Source organism: Bubalus bubalis, chromosome 18, assembly GCF_019923935.1.
Source record: "Bubalus bubalis isolate 160015118507 breed Murrah chromosome 18, NDDB_SH_1, whole genome shotgun sequence".
In the NCBI taxonomy this organism is placed as follows: domain Eukaryota; kingdom Metazoa; phylum Chordata; class Mammalia; order Artiodactyla; family Bovidae; genus Bubalus; species Bubalus bubalis.
The window spans coordinates 30,571,570-30,585,380 of NC_059174.1; positions in this window are offsets into that span (position 1 = coordinate 30,571,570).

Consider the following 13,811-nt stretch of genomic DNA (forward strand, 5'->3'; position numbering starts at 1 on the left):
ACAAGCACTGAGCTTGGAGCTTTATATGTGAATATCACTTAACCTGGGCAAAAATGCGATATGATCGTATTATTCTAACACTATTTCATATGTGGAAAATGAGTCTTAATATGGTTAAATTATTTAGCCAAGGTTATGCAAAACAGAAAAAAATCCATTTTGGTCTAATTGCATAGCTTATGCTTTGCTCTGCTCTGTTAAATTATCTTCCAGAATGAGTTCTTTTTAATTTTCCTTTCTGTAGAATTAACTAAAAGCCTTTTTTATTAAATTCTAATGTCCCTCAAGGGTACAGAAAGGAAAGTCTCATGTGTCCTTTATGATTTCTGCTTTGGTGCAGAACCACAATATATTTACACTCTGGCCAGAGGAAAGATAGGATTTCCTTTACAGAGGTTGTCATAATTCACTTTACTTAATGAAAAATCATGGAATGTCAACTATTAGGGTTAATCTATTCAGGAGAGAGTAAATAATTTTAATCCCTAATGGCAACTCAAATCCATCAGTAGAGATTCCCAGAGGCAATGTGTTGGGAAAGAATCTAGATTGTTGATGAGATTTAGCAGAAAGGATCCTAGGATTAATTAGCAAGTCCTAATATGGTTGAAGTAGATGGGTGGACTGACACTTATTATGAAAATTTCCAGTTCTTTCCTTTACCACTGTTAAAAACAATATAATAGGTTAAAAAAGGAGTTGCTTATGCTAAGCCCCAGTCATCAAACCAAGACTTCAATTAATTAGTTTCAACTCTCCCAGAATTGAAATCTTAAACCTATCACCTCATCAGCATTAGCTAGGCAATCTGACTGATAGACACCTGCTATACACTAAAAGAAAATAACCTTGCAATAAGCAACGGGCATTTTTGCATACAAATTTCTTGTTCCCACTCCCTTTTTCCTATAAAAGGCTTTCATTTATATAGTATCTCAAAGCTCCTTTCTGCTACCTTCAATGCTGCTCAATTATGAATCATCGAATAAAGCCAAGGAGAGCATTAAAATGTAGTCAGTTGAATGTTTTTATGCTAGTAGTATATAACTTCAACAAAGTATATGTCTTTCATTCCTCATTCTAGCATAATTACAATGGCACTAATATCTACTTCTCAGGGTTTTTAGAAGCATTAAAGCAGTTAAACATATACAAATTATCTATCCCAATGCCCCACTTCTTTGCCAGCATGTTATATAGGTACAGGCTTCAGCACAGCTTTCAGGAGCTGGAGATATCATGTGTGTCATCTGGACTACCATCTGCCTTCACTAATGCAGGTGTCTCTTTGGGGGAAATATCTCTTCTGGAAAGCACTGGTTATATACATGCCTTGAAGCACAACAATACTGGTGTTAATCCTGTCTCTGCCATGTAGTACTCTGCCTGTTTGAGTATCTTATTTTTACCTCTGTGAGCCTCAGTTTCCTTATCTACCAAAGGTGGTTTCTAGTAAAAGGCACATACTTTGCAGAGTAGTTGTGAAGATCAAATCAGTTGAGGAATTTCGTATCTAGAATGTGCCAAATACCTAACTTAAAACAGGCTATATAATGATGTTACTGTAATAACTGATTATAATAGTTTTTATGTTTGTTATTATCTCTTTTGTTGTTGTTCAGTTGCTAAGTCGTGTGTGACTCTTTGAGACCCTGTTAACTGCAGCATGCCTGACTTCCGTGTCCTTCACTACCTCCCTGAGTTTGCTCAGACTCATGTCCATTGAGTCAGTGACTCCATCCAACCATCTCATCCCCTGTGGCACGCTTCTCTTAATGCCCTCAATCTTTCTGCACATCACGGTCTTTTCCAATAAGTTGTCTCTTCCCATTAGAGGCCAAAGTATTGGAGCTTCAGCTTCAGCATCAGTACTTCCAGTGAATATTCAGGACTGATTTCCTTTAGGATTGACTGGCTTGAGCTCCTTGCTGGTGAAGGGACTCCCAAGAATCTTCTCCCACAACACAGTTTGAAAAAATCAATTCTTTGGTGCTCAGTCTTCTTTATGGTCCAACTCTCACATCTGTACATGACTACTGGAAAAGTCATAGCTTAGACTAAGTTGACCTTTTTTGGCCAGAGTCAGCTTTGGCCATCTGTTGGCCATCGTTGGCCAAAGTGACATCTCTGCTTTTTAATACACTGTCTAGGTTTGTCATAGCTTTCCTTCCAAGGAGCAAGCAAGTGCCTTTTAATTACATGATTGCAGTCACTGTCCAAGTGATTTTGGAGCCCAAGAAAATAAAGTCTGTCACTTCATTATTTCCCCATCTTTTCCTTGAAGTGATGGGACCTGGATGCCATGACCTTTGTTTTTTGAATGTTGAGTTTTAAGCCAATCTTTTCATCCTCCTCTTTCACCATCATCAAGAGGTTCTTTAGTTCCTCTTTGCTTTCTGCCATTTGAGTGGTTTACTCTGCATATCTGAGGTTGTTACTTTTCTCCTGGTGATCTTGATTTCATCTTGTGATTCACCAAGCCCAGCATTTTACATGATGTATTCTGCATATATCTTTTTTTTTTCTCCTTTGCTATTTCCAAAGAATAGCAAGAAGGGATCAGAAAGTCTTCCTCATTGATCAGTGCAAAGAAATAGAGGAAAGCAATAGAATGGGAAAGACTAGAGATATCTTCATGGCATCCCATCACAGTCCCATCATTTCATGGCAAACAGATGGGGAAACAGTGGAAACAGTGAAAGACTTTATTTTTTTGGCCTCCTAAATCACTGCAGATGGTGACTGCAGCCATGAAATTAAAAGACACTTACTTCTTGGAAGGAAAGTTATGACCAACCTAGACAGCATATTAAAAAGCAGAGACATTACTTTGCCAACACAGGTCCATCTAGTCAAGGCTTGGTTTTTCAAGTCAGGTATGGATATGAGAGTTGGAATATAAAGAAAGCTGAGTGCTGAAGAATTGATGCTTTTGAACTCTGGTGTTGGAGAAGACTCTTGAGAGTCCCATGGACTGCAAGGAGATCCAACCAGTCTATCCTAAAGGAAATCAGTCCTGAATATTCTTTGGAAGGACTGATGTTGAAGCTGAAACTCCAATACTTTGGTCACCTGAGGGGAAGAACTGACTCATTTGAAAAGACCCTGATGCTGGGAAAGATTGAAGGCAGGAGGAGAAGGGGATGACAGAGAATGAGATGGTTGGATGGCATCACTGAATCAATGGACATGAGTTTGAGTAAACTCCAGGAGTTGGTGGTGGACAGGGAAGCCTGGCGTGCTGCAGTCCATGGGGTCGCAGAGTCAGACACGACTGAGCGACTGAACTGAACTGAACTGAACTCTGCATATAAGTTAAATAAGCAGGGTGAAAATATACAGCTTTGATATACTCCTTTCCCAATTTTGAACCAGTCTGTTTTTCCATGTAATGTTCTAAATGCTGCTTCTTGTCCTGCATACAGGACACCAGCTTATGAATAAACCAATTTTTGCATCCTTTTCTGTATAGTTCCATGATGTTTAATCACATTTATAGATTTTTATAAACATCACTATAGTCAAAATACAGAACTATTCTTTTATCTTGAAGAACCTTTGTTACCACTTTATCATCATTCTCTCCTTCCCTTTGACTTATCCTTGACACTCTCACACTGGTTCACATTCTTATTGGGATTCTCCAGAGAAACAGATCCAATAGGAGATAGATAGATATTAGGAATGAGGTATTGGCTCAAGTGATCATGATAGCTAAGTCCCTTGATTTGCCTTTTGCAAGCTGAAGACCCAGAGAAGCTAGTGATATAATTTCAGTCTGAGTGCAAAGGCCTGAGAACCAGATATGCATAGTGTGAACCCCCATCTAAGGCCAGGAGAAGGTCAATGTCCCTTCTCTAGCATACAGGCAGGAAACAAAAGGAGCAACAACCTCCTTCCTTTTCCTATTTGTTTTCTTCAGGTCCTCACCAGACTGGGTGATTTTGAGCCAATTGGATAGGGCAATCTATTTTACTGATTCCACTGATTCAACTGTTATTGCCATCTGTGAATATTCTCACAGAAATACTCAGAGACAATATTTAATCTGGACACCTCAGCCCTGTCAAGTTGACACATAAAATTAATTATCACACTAGCTCTGTAACTTTGACATCAGGTAGGCTTAATCTCTTGATAGATAGATAGGTAGTTAAATAGGTAGGTATTGAGATACATAGATAGATAGATATACACATTCATGCACACACAGAGAGAGACACACACACACATTCATTTGAGAATGTTTATTTTTACTTAACATAATATCCTTGAAGTTCATCCAAGTAATGTGTAGTAGTAGGTTATTGCTTTTAATTGCTTTTTAAGTACTTTCCCATATTTGTATTAATTGTGTCATTAAATAAATCCCACTTTCTATAATTTATAGCATGTGTTTTAAAATCATGTAAAAATATTTACATTGTAATGACTTTGTTTGAAAATATCAACCTGCCACTTCTGTTGACAAGGGCACTGTGTATGCTTTAGCAAGTGGTGGAAATTTCTAAAACAAATTCTGATTGACTCTGATCTCAGCAGCCAGCCAAAGGATGGTCTCTATCTTTATGCCTGTGATGTTTCAGTAGATGTGGTTTCTCAGTGCTTCCCAGAGTTGACATATATATCTGTGTCAAACACTTTGGAATGTCCTTACTATGTATATCTTCCTGTTTTCTTTACCCTTCCTGTTTCCAGAATAGTCTACCTTCTAAGTGGAGGCAAGAGGAAGGAAAAGTCTCACCAGGCAGGTAATGAACTACTTTATTCTCTCTCTTTAAGATGTTTCTCTAAATATACAATAAAGGGGACAATCCTGAGAAGTTCAGATTGAACATACATGAAGGGAGGTATTGGAATGTGAAATTCAATGTGTGCTACTCCAAAAACTCTGATATACTTGATATGCGTTGAGAAATTATGAAACTACTTAAGGAAAACAAGTAAACAAACAATAAAAACTCAATGTTGGATCTATTGACACAACTATGCAGGTTAAATACTTTTAAGTTAATGACTTTCAAACTTTAATTATTAAGTTATTTTGGAGTATCAAGTAATTATTTCCAAATCCCACTCCACCCACTTAGCGCTGTGAAAGCTTTTCATACCATATTAGTTCTCTGGTATGTGGCTAGGAGGAATAACTGTAATTACTTATAAAAAAAATTCAAGAGGAGATGAAGCCATTGTAAGAGGGAAGGAAAATGCTGGAACTAGTAGAAGTTAAGTAACTAGTGCTTTCTGTTCTTCCCATGTGCCACCTCCTAGGTTGCTTATGAGAAGTCTTTGAAGTACAAATTATATTTTCTATAGCAAACTAGTAAAATCAGGATTAAAAATATTATACAATTTGTCTAAGAGCCTAAAGCTGGGTAGAAGTAAAGCTAGGTTTGGAACTTGAACTATCTGACTACCACCTTTGTACCTCTCCTGGCCCATCATCCACCACTTATGCATAGGTCTGTTGGCTAGAAAAGACAGATTTTTCTGGGTAAAATTCCCTGTATAAAGTTAAAAAAAATTAAATGAAAAAAAGAAAGAAAACAACCATACCTGATTATCAAAAAACAAGCTAAAAAAAACTATATAAAATTATTGTCAATAGACAACTAGAATTTTTGTTAAAGGTCTAAATTGGGACACTGGAGATTTAACTTTCTAAAAAATTATTCTCCAATAAAATGAACTAAAGACTTCTGGATTGAATGTAAGAACAGAGAACATTAATGGAAACACTGATAAAACCTGAACAAAGTTTATAGTTACTTAACAGTATTATTCCAATGATACTTGTTTAATTTTGATAGTTCTCATATGGTTATTTAAGATTTTTCACAATAGGAGAAACTGAGTGAAAGATATAAACTCTCTAGTATTCAACTTTTCTATAAGTTTTAATATATTCCAAAACAATATATTTTTTTTAATTTACAGAGTAGTTTTTTGTTAGAGGGATGTATGGAAAGAGTGGTTGGATTTGAAGGGAAAAGGCAAATGAGAAGATGTGCCTTAATAATGATGTGATGATAATAGTATACTGTACACTAAGGATATGATTAATCCAGCCTTGTGCAGCTCAAATCCAATAAAAGGAAATAAAACAAAATATCCCAGCCAAGTGCAAGGCTTATGGATCTAAATGCTTATCATGTCTAAGCAAGTGTGGAAAACATACACAATGGGTTGCTGCTGCTGCTGCTGCTAAGTCGCTTCAATCGTGTCCAACTCTGTGCGACCCCATAGATGGCAGTCCACCAGGCTCCCCCGTCCCTGGGATTCTCCAGGCAAGAACACTGGAGTGGGTTGCCATTTCCTTCTCCAATGCATGAAAGTGAAAAGTGAAAGTGAAGTCGCTCAGTCATGTCCCACTCTTAGCAACCCCATGGACTGCAGCCCACCAGGCTCCTCCATCCATGGGATTTTCCAGGCAAGAGTACTGGAGTGGGGTGCCATTGCCTTCTCCGACACAATGGGTTAGCTGTGGTTAAAGAAACCTTGAGAGTGTTGGTTATTTCTAACAGGGGTTATAAAACTGCTAATGATTATTGAACATTTACTTTGAACAAGGCACTCTAAAAAGTTCTTTGCATGTAGTAGCAAATTTAGTCTTTGGGTTAGGTAATATAATCAAATCTGTTTTACAAAGGAAGCTGAGATAGATAACTTGTCCAAAGTCACAATATACAATGGCAAACTTGAACCTAGGCAAAGACATCCCAAAATACACCCTCCTAGCCACTACATTCTGCCTATGCTCAGCCCTTTCTAGCCCTAATAATATTTCCTACAATAGAAAATCAAACTTGGGAGCCCAGATTTTAAGTTTTCTGAAAAATAAAAAGCAAACTTGATATGTATATTTTACATTCGAAAGCTTGACTAAAAGACAATGGAAAATAGCATAACATTTATTTCAAAATATGCAAACAAATATTAATAACAGTTCTCCAGATAATAGGTTTCTAGAAAAATCACAAACTACTGTCAAACTAAATCATAAATTGAACTCAGGTTATAATAGCTTTAAAACTAATTGAGCATTTCAAAAAAATTTAGCAACACTTTAATCATCATGCAGCAATACATATAATATGTTGGAGAAGACTCTTGAGAGTCCCTTGGACTGCAAGGAGATGAAACCAGTCAATCCTAAAGGAAATAACACTGAATATTCATTGTAAGGACTGATGCTAAAACTGAAGCTCCGATTCTTTGGACACCTGATGTGAAGAGCTGACTCTGGAAAAGACCCTGATACGGGGAAAGACTGAGGGCAAGAGGAGAAGGGGGCAAAAGAGGATGAGATGGTTGGATGGCATCATTGACTCAATGGACAGAGTTTGAGCAAACTCAGGTAGATGGTGAAGGACAGGGAAGCCTGATGTGCTGCACTTCATGGAGTTGCAAAGAGTTGGACATGACTGAACAACAACAAATACACATAATAAAAGAAACACCAAATGTTATGTATGACATAGAGCCCTCATTTGAACTGGGTGACAATGAATTTGAGCTTTCACAGATATTGGCTATAGATGCTAGGACTTTCACCTGAAACAGCAACACAGAAGCAGAAATGAGGAAAAAGAACATGGGTTTCGCTACTCACTCTTCATGAAGTAGGTTCATGAGTCTCCATAGTAAATTAAAACTTCTGTATCACTGAATTACATGCCCCCTCCAAAGTCTATTACATGATTATTCACTCATTTAATTAACGGTGAGTGTCTGCAATATGCCAGGCACTGTATGTATTGATACCAATAAGAGATAAAACAAAAAAGTAACTTTTTTTTTCTTATTTGAAAATACAGATCTGGAACAGAAGAAAATAGCATAAACACTTTCCCCCAAATATCCAGCAGGTACCAATCATTTTTATTTGCTGTTGCAAGGTGAAAATGGTGTCGGCTTTGAAATATTTTTTAATAGTTTTTGCTACTCACGGCCTATTTTTAATCATTCCTCATGACCTTAACTTTGTTACCCTATGTGGCGGATTCATTTTGATATTTGGCAAAACTAATACAGTTATGTAAAGTTTAAAAATAAAATAAAATTAAAAAAAAAAAAGGATTCTACATAAAATCGAAAAAAAAAAAATCCAAAGAAAAAAATAAGAGAATTAATAAAGTACTAAATCTTAGGCATTCTAAGTAGAAGATATATTATATAGAAGGCCATTAGTGGATGTTAGTTACCATTTAAAAAATATTTACTGGAATGAGACTCATTGAGCCCTGACCTGAGTATATACATATTACTTAGCAGCCAGTCATACTTCATCTGTTGATGGCAAATGTACCTATTTTACAGACTTCTGATTGTCTATTAAGATAGCTCATATATAGCATTTATCAAAATACCTAGAGCACTACGTGTCCTGATTAAAGTTTAGCTAATACTTTTATTTTGGGGTCAATACTTCTTATGCCAGACATAATTGAATTCATCCAAAAAATTAGATATGTCAAACTCAGTTCAATTTGCATTATGAAAATTATTAGATTGATGGTCTATGCCTGACATTACATTTTGGAGCACTATTCATGAATCCCGATGCTTACGTTAATAATGTAGTATTCTGCTTTATTTCATTGGCCTACAGATCTGAGCTGAGGTGTTTCTTGCCCCTTGCGTATCTGCATATTCTTCCTCATGTTACTTGGACTCTTTACTCCTATCTGCTTTGTGGCATTCTCTTGTCACCTTTGTATCAGGGAAAAGAGAATCGGTATATGAAGAAATAGGTTTCTGCCACAGAGGACTCCAATCTGTCCTGTGTCATTGCACACATCTCATCATCTTATATTGGAATCTGCTCATGACTTTTAGAAGGTTCTCCCTATGTTGATGCATTTGTGGATTTACCTTTAGCAAAAGCTTCTTGCGGCTGGGGATCCATGACCAGATAATGGGATCCTTCGTCCTTGCTGATTTATGCAGTAACTCTTGAACTGTGTCATTGTGAAGCTCTTTCATTTCTTCTGCCAAGAACCACTCAGACAGAAATGACTCAAGCTATTTGAAGGAAACTTTGGGAAATGATCTTATAAGACAAGGGGGAAAGACCTTATTCACTAGTCCTTATTTAAGCCTCCTCATAAATATATCTAATTGAAAATGTCAAAGGTGTTTTTTATGTGGGTCAACTCCTTTCTCTTGAATTTACTTTTCTTAACAGCAAGTGTTTTTATTATTCAGAAGCAATGGTGAAGAATGTCTGTTAAAGAATAAGATTCAGCGTTAGGCAAACCTAGTCTTAAAATTCTATCCCAATTAATAACTATAGATTCTTTGAAATTTATTTATCCTAGCACACACTTGTTTTTGCTTTTTTTAACCTAAATATGGGAATTCTAATATATTTTTATGAGGGTACTGGGAATATTCAATTAAAGCATGTTTTAAAATATCTTGCCTAGAACTTAGGACACATTCCACAAACAGTGAGTGAATTCCTTTTGGATGAATTTTGTGTATTTCCAGGGAAAGATCATTCTAAGTGTTAATTTGTTATGTCTTTTGTATAAGTAACATACTCTTGCACATTTTTGTATGGGTAATCTACCTTTATTCTTTTTGTCCCAGAAGGGCATTATTGACGCTGAGGATGTAACACCAAATAAACACAACTCAGGCTTCCCAGGTGGTGCTAGGATAAAGAATCTGCCTGCCACTGCAGAAGATGCAGGAGACACAAGAGACATGGGTTCAATCCCTGGGTTAGGAAGATCCTGGAGGAGGAAATGGCAACCCACTCCAGTATTCTTGCCTGGGAAGTTCCACAGGCAGAGGAGCCTGGTGGGCTACAGGAAAATGTTGGACACAACTGAGCAACTGAGTAAGCAATAAGTTCAAAGGAGTTAGTGCCATTTGAATTTAGCTTTTGACAAATGGGATGAAGCCAGCTCAAACATTCTTACTCTCTCCTTAACTTAAATGTGGCTTCTCAGAAGGACTTCCCTCAATCTTGGCTCTCCTTTCTTTTCTGCTTTATTATTCTTTTTGAGTATGCACAAATGCAGTTTTTGGGAATCCCCTCTCCTCTCCTCTTTGCTCCTCTCCATTTTTTCGCCCTTCTCTATCTCTTTCTCTCAGCTTTTACTTCTTTTTGGTGGTGGTTTAATTACTAAGTCATATCTGACTCTTGCAATCCTGTGGACTGTAGCTTGCCAGGTTCCTCCGTCCATGGAATTTTCCAATCAAGAATACTGGAGTGGGTTGTCATGTTCTTCTCCAGCGGATCTTCCCTTACTTCTTTTTATTGACTTTATTTTCTATTAGGCAAGCACCCATGAGAGGGAAGAGCTCCCTCAGAAACTTCTTGCCAACTGATCCTGAGAGATAGGAAAGTCCTCCTTAAGAACATAGTACAATCTATCTTGTTAAATGTTCTAACTCTTTGGAAAGATGAGTTTGGATCCGGATCATCAGTAGCAGGTGGGCAAGACACAGCTTTCCTAGTGGCTCAAACGATAAAGCATCTGCCTGCAATGAGGGAGACCTGGGTTCGATCCCTGGGTTGGGAAGGTCCCCTGGAGAAGAAAATGGCAATCCACTCCAGTACCCTTGCCTGGAAAATCCAATGGACAGAGGAACCTTGTAGGCTACAGTCAATGAGGTCGCAAAGAGTCAGACAGGACTGAAAGACTTCACAGTGATACACACTCTTACCAGAAAACAGGATGGAAAGAAGTTCCCTAAGGGAAACATGATTGTTTTTAATCATTTTTAAAATAAGATTTACTACCTGAGAGATACAGTGGGGTCTGCTTTTATGATCTCTGTCATCATAGGAAAATTTATTACCCATCTTATTGACATGGGATAAGAAAAAGAAGCTACTGATTCCTAATAATCATTTGCACCCTCCTCAAATAAGGCTGGCCTCCTCTAGATTGTAGAAAACACAGTCAGGATTATTTTTATTTTTGTCTTAACACATCTAACTATCTGTAGACAGACCCCCAATTCTTCCCTAATTATTTCTGGTTATGGAATACAAAGCATTAGAAGTTGCAGTTGCTCAGGTGCAATAAGTCTTCTGAAATGGAACTGTGAATTTTATGTAATCCCAGACATCAAACGCATGGTCAGGATTTCTGCATAACCTTGCATTCTGGAGGAGTGTGAGTATGAAGCTGAAAACACCTCCAGAAAATGTACATTCTGTGCATTGGCTATGCATTTAGTCAGGAAAACTGTCAGTCAGACCATCAGCATGCAGCCCCTGAGACAGAGCGTCAGACTGCTGTGTAATTGGTCATCTCTTTAATCAGATAGTTAGCTAATCAGCTGGCCATCCATGAAAGTAGTCAACCAGTCAGCTAACAAGTAAATTAGTCAGTCTTCCAGGCAGCTAGTCAACCAGTCCTTAACCTTTGAGACAGGCAGTGATTGAACCAGTTAGGCACCCATCCCTTTTGCCAATCAATCAGCCATCCTATCAGCCAGTCAGTCCTCAAATCTAGAAATAAAGGACGATTGCCCAATATTTTTTAATTTTTTTCTTGTGGTTCACTGCTTATCGTCTCAATATTTTACTCAATCATGAGCAAACTGAATCACTCCATTATAGATTTTTCAACTAAACAGGATATTTAAGACAGCACAGTCTTGTCATTTTTGATGATCAGAACAGACACTGTAATGAAAAATGTTAATAGAGTCAATAGGTTTGTAGAAGCCATCTCACCATACTTAGAAGAATGCTCACTTTAGGAAGATATATTTATTTTGAGAATAAAGGAGGAATAACTACAAAATTGTCATCTAGTTGCTATAGCATGTCCTATTCTTTTGCAATCCCATGGACTATTGCCCACCAGGCTCCTCTTGTCCATGGGACTCCTTAGGCAAGAATACTGGAGTGGGTTGCTGTGCCCTCTTCCAGGGGATCTTCCCCACCAAGGGACTGAACCTGTATCTCCTGCTCTGGCAAAGGGGTTCTTTACTGCTGAGCCACCAGGGAAGCCCTAACTATAGAATTCTCATGATTTTAATTCTGTAATTAACAATATGCCTCTCAGATATTCCATGTATGTAGTATTTCTTACCTTTAATATTTAAAAAGTAAAACAGATTTACCTTTCAGATACTGTAAAATTTAGAATTTCAGATCATCCAGATATATCTTACTCACTTGTTTCAAATGAATCCACTTGCTTCTATAGACGAAAAAAGTCAATTCAGTGTTTGTCTATTCTTAAATTCATTCATTCTAGAGTCATTTATGCCCTATATAATAGACAATGTTTAAAAAGCTCAAGGTTTAAAAGCAAGAAGAAAAAAAGATCTCTGCTCTGAGGGAATTAATGGACTTTGCTGCTGCTGCTGTTGCTAAGTCACTTCAGTCGTGTCTAACTCTGTGCGACCCCATAGACAGCAGCCCACCAGGCAAGAACACTGGAGTGGGTTGCCATTTCCTTCTCCCATGCATGAAAGTGAAAAGTGAAAGTGAAGGCACTCAGTCGTGTCTGACTCTTAGCGACCCCATGGACTGCAGCCTACCAGGCTCCTCTGTCCATGGATTTTCCACGCAAGAGTACTGGAGTGGGGTGCCATTGCCTTCTCTGTAATAGACTTTAACAGTGGTGCAAACTTAACTCAATAAGGGGTTATAATCCTGACAAAAGCGTGAATCTTTCTGTGATCACCCAGGGATATTTCCAGGGGAGGGGACAATGCTGACCTGAGTTCTGAGAAGTAGGAGTTGTTTGCCTGCCCATTAGGAGTGGAGACAGAAATAGCAGGCCCTCTGGGGAGAGTGCTGTGTCCTTTCAGGGAAGTACTAAATGTCCTATTTTCATGGATCAATCTACATGATAGGGGAAAACATCACTCAGGAAATGAAGCTTCAGAAGCCAGGGAGCAGACATCAGGTGAATTTCATCCTGAAAGTGGCAGAGTAACCCTGGAAAAACAGAGTCTGAGAGCAGGGCTTCCCTACTGTCCAAGGTCCATGTACTGACAATTTTTACGTGCCTGCTCTTATGTTTTTGGACAGTGTTTTTCAAAATTTTTTGCTGTTGTTTGTATATTTCCAAATGAATTTTGGAAACCTCAACCTCTCACAAATGTTTAAATTGATGCAAAACATTGAACCTTCAGTGTAAGCAGTTGTGGGACATCCTTGGTGGTCCAGTGGCTAAGAATCTATTCTCCCAGTGCAGGGGACCCGGGTTCAATCCCTGATCTGGAAACTGGATTCCACATACCACAGTTAAGAGTTCACATGCCACAGCTGAACCTGAGTGCCCCCGAGGTAGAAAAGGAACAGGCCGAGCTGACTCCATCTTGAAAAAGAAGGAAACTCCGTCTTGCACTTCCAGTGAGCATTGGACCATGTGCCTAGTAGCCATGGGGATAACATACCTATGGCCGAACTGGCCTCCCAGACTGATAAACACCAGACTTAATACCAAGATTTCCCATCGCCAAAAGAATGTAATAATCCCCTATGTAGTCAATTACCTTTGTAATCCTTATGGACCCATTGGTGTAGGCTACAATGTATAACCACCTGACCCTTCTGATTATGAATCATGGCTGTAACCTGATTGTATCGCCCTTTAACACTTTTCAGGCTAGGTTTAAGGAATCTGGGGATGTGGGCTTGAGCAGTACACTTAAGGTATATAAGGTTTTCACAAAAGTCGGTTGGGGTCCTTGGCTAAGAGGAAACTCTGCCTTGGGCCCACTGGTGTAATAAACTGCATTCCACTATCTGCATTGTCCTTCTGAGTGAGTTTGTTTCCCGGAATGCGTGGCTATAACATCCCAGCTACGACCATGCACAGCCAAAT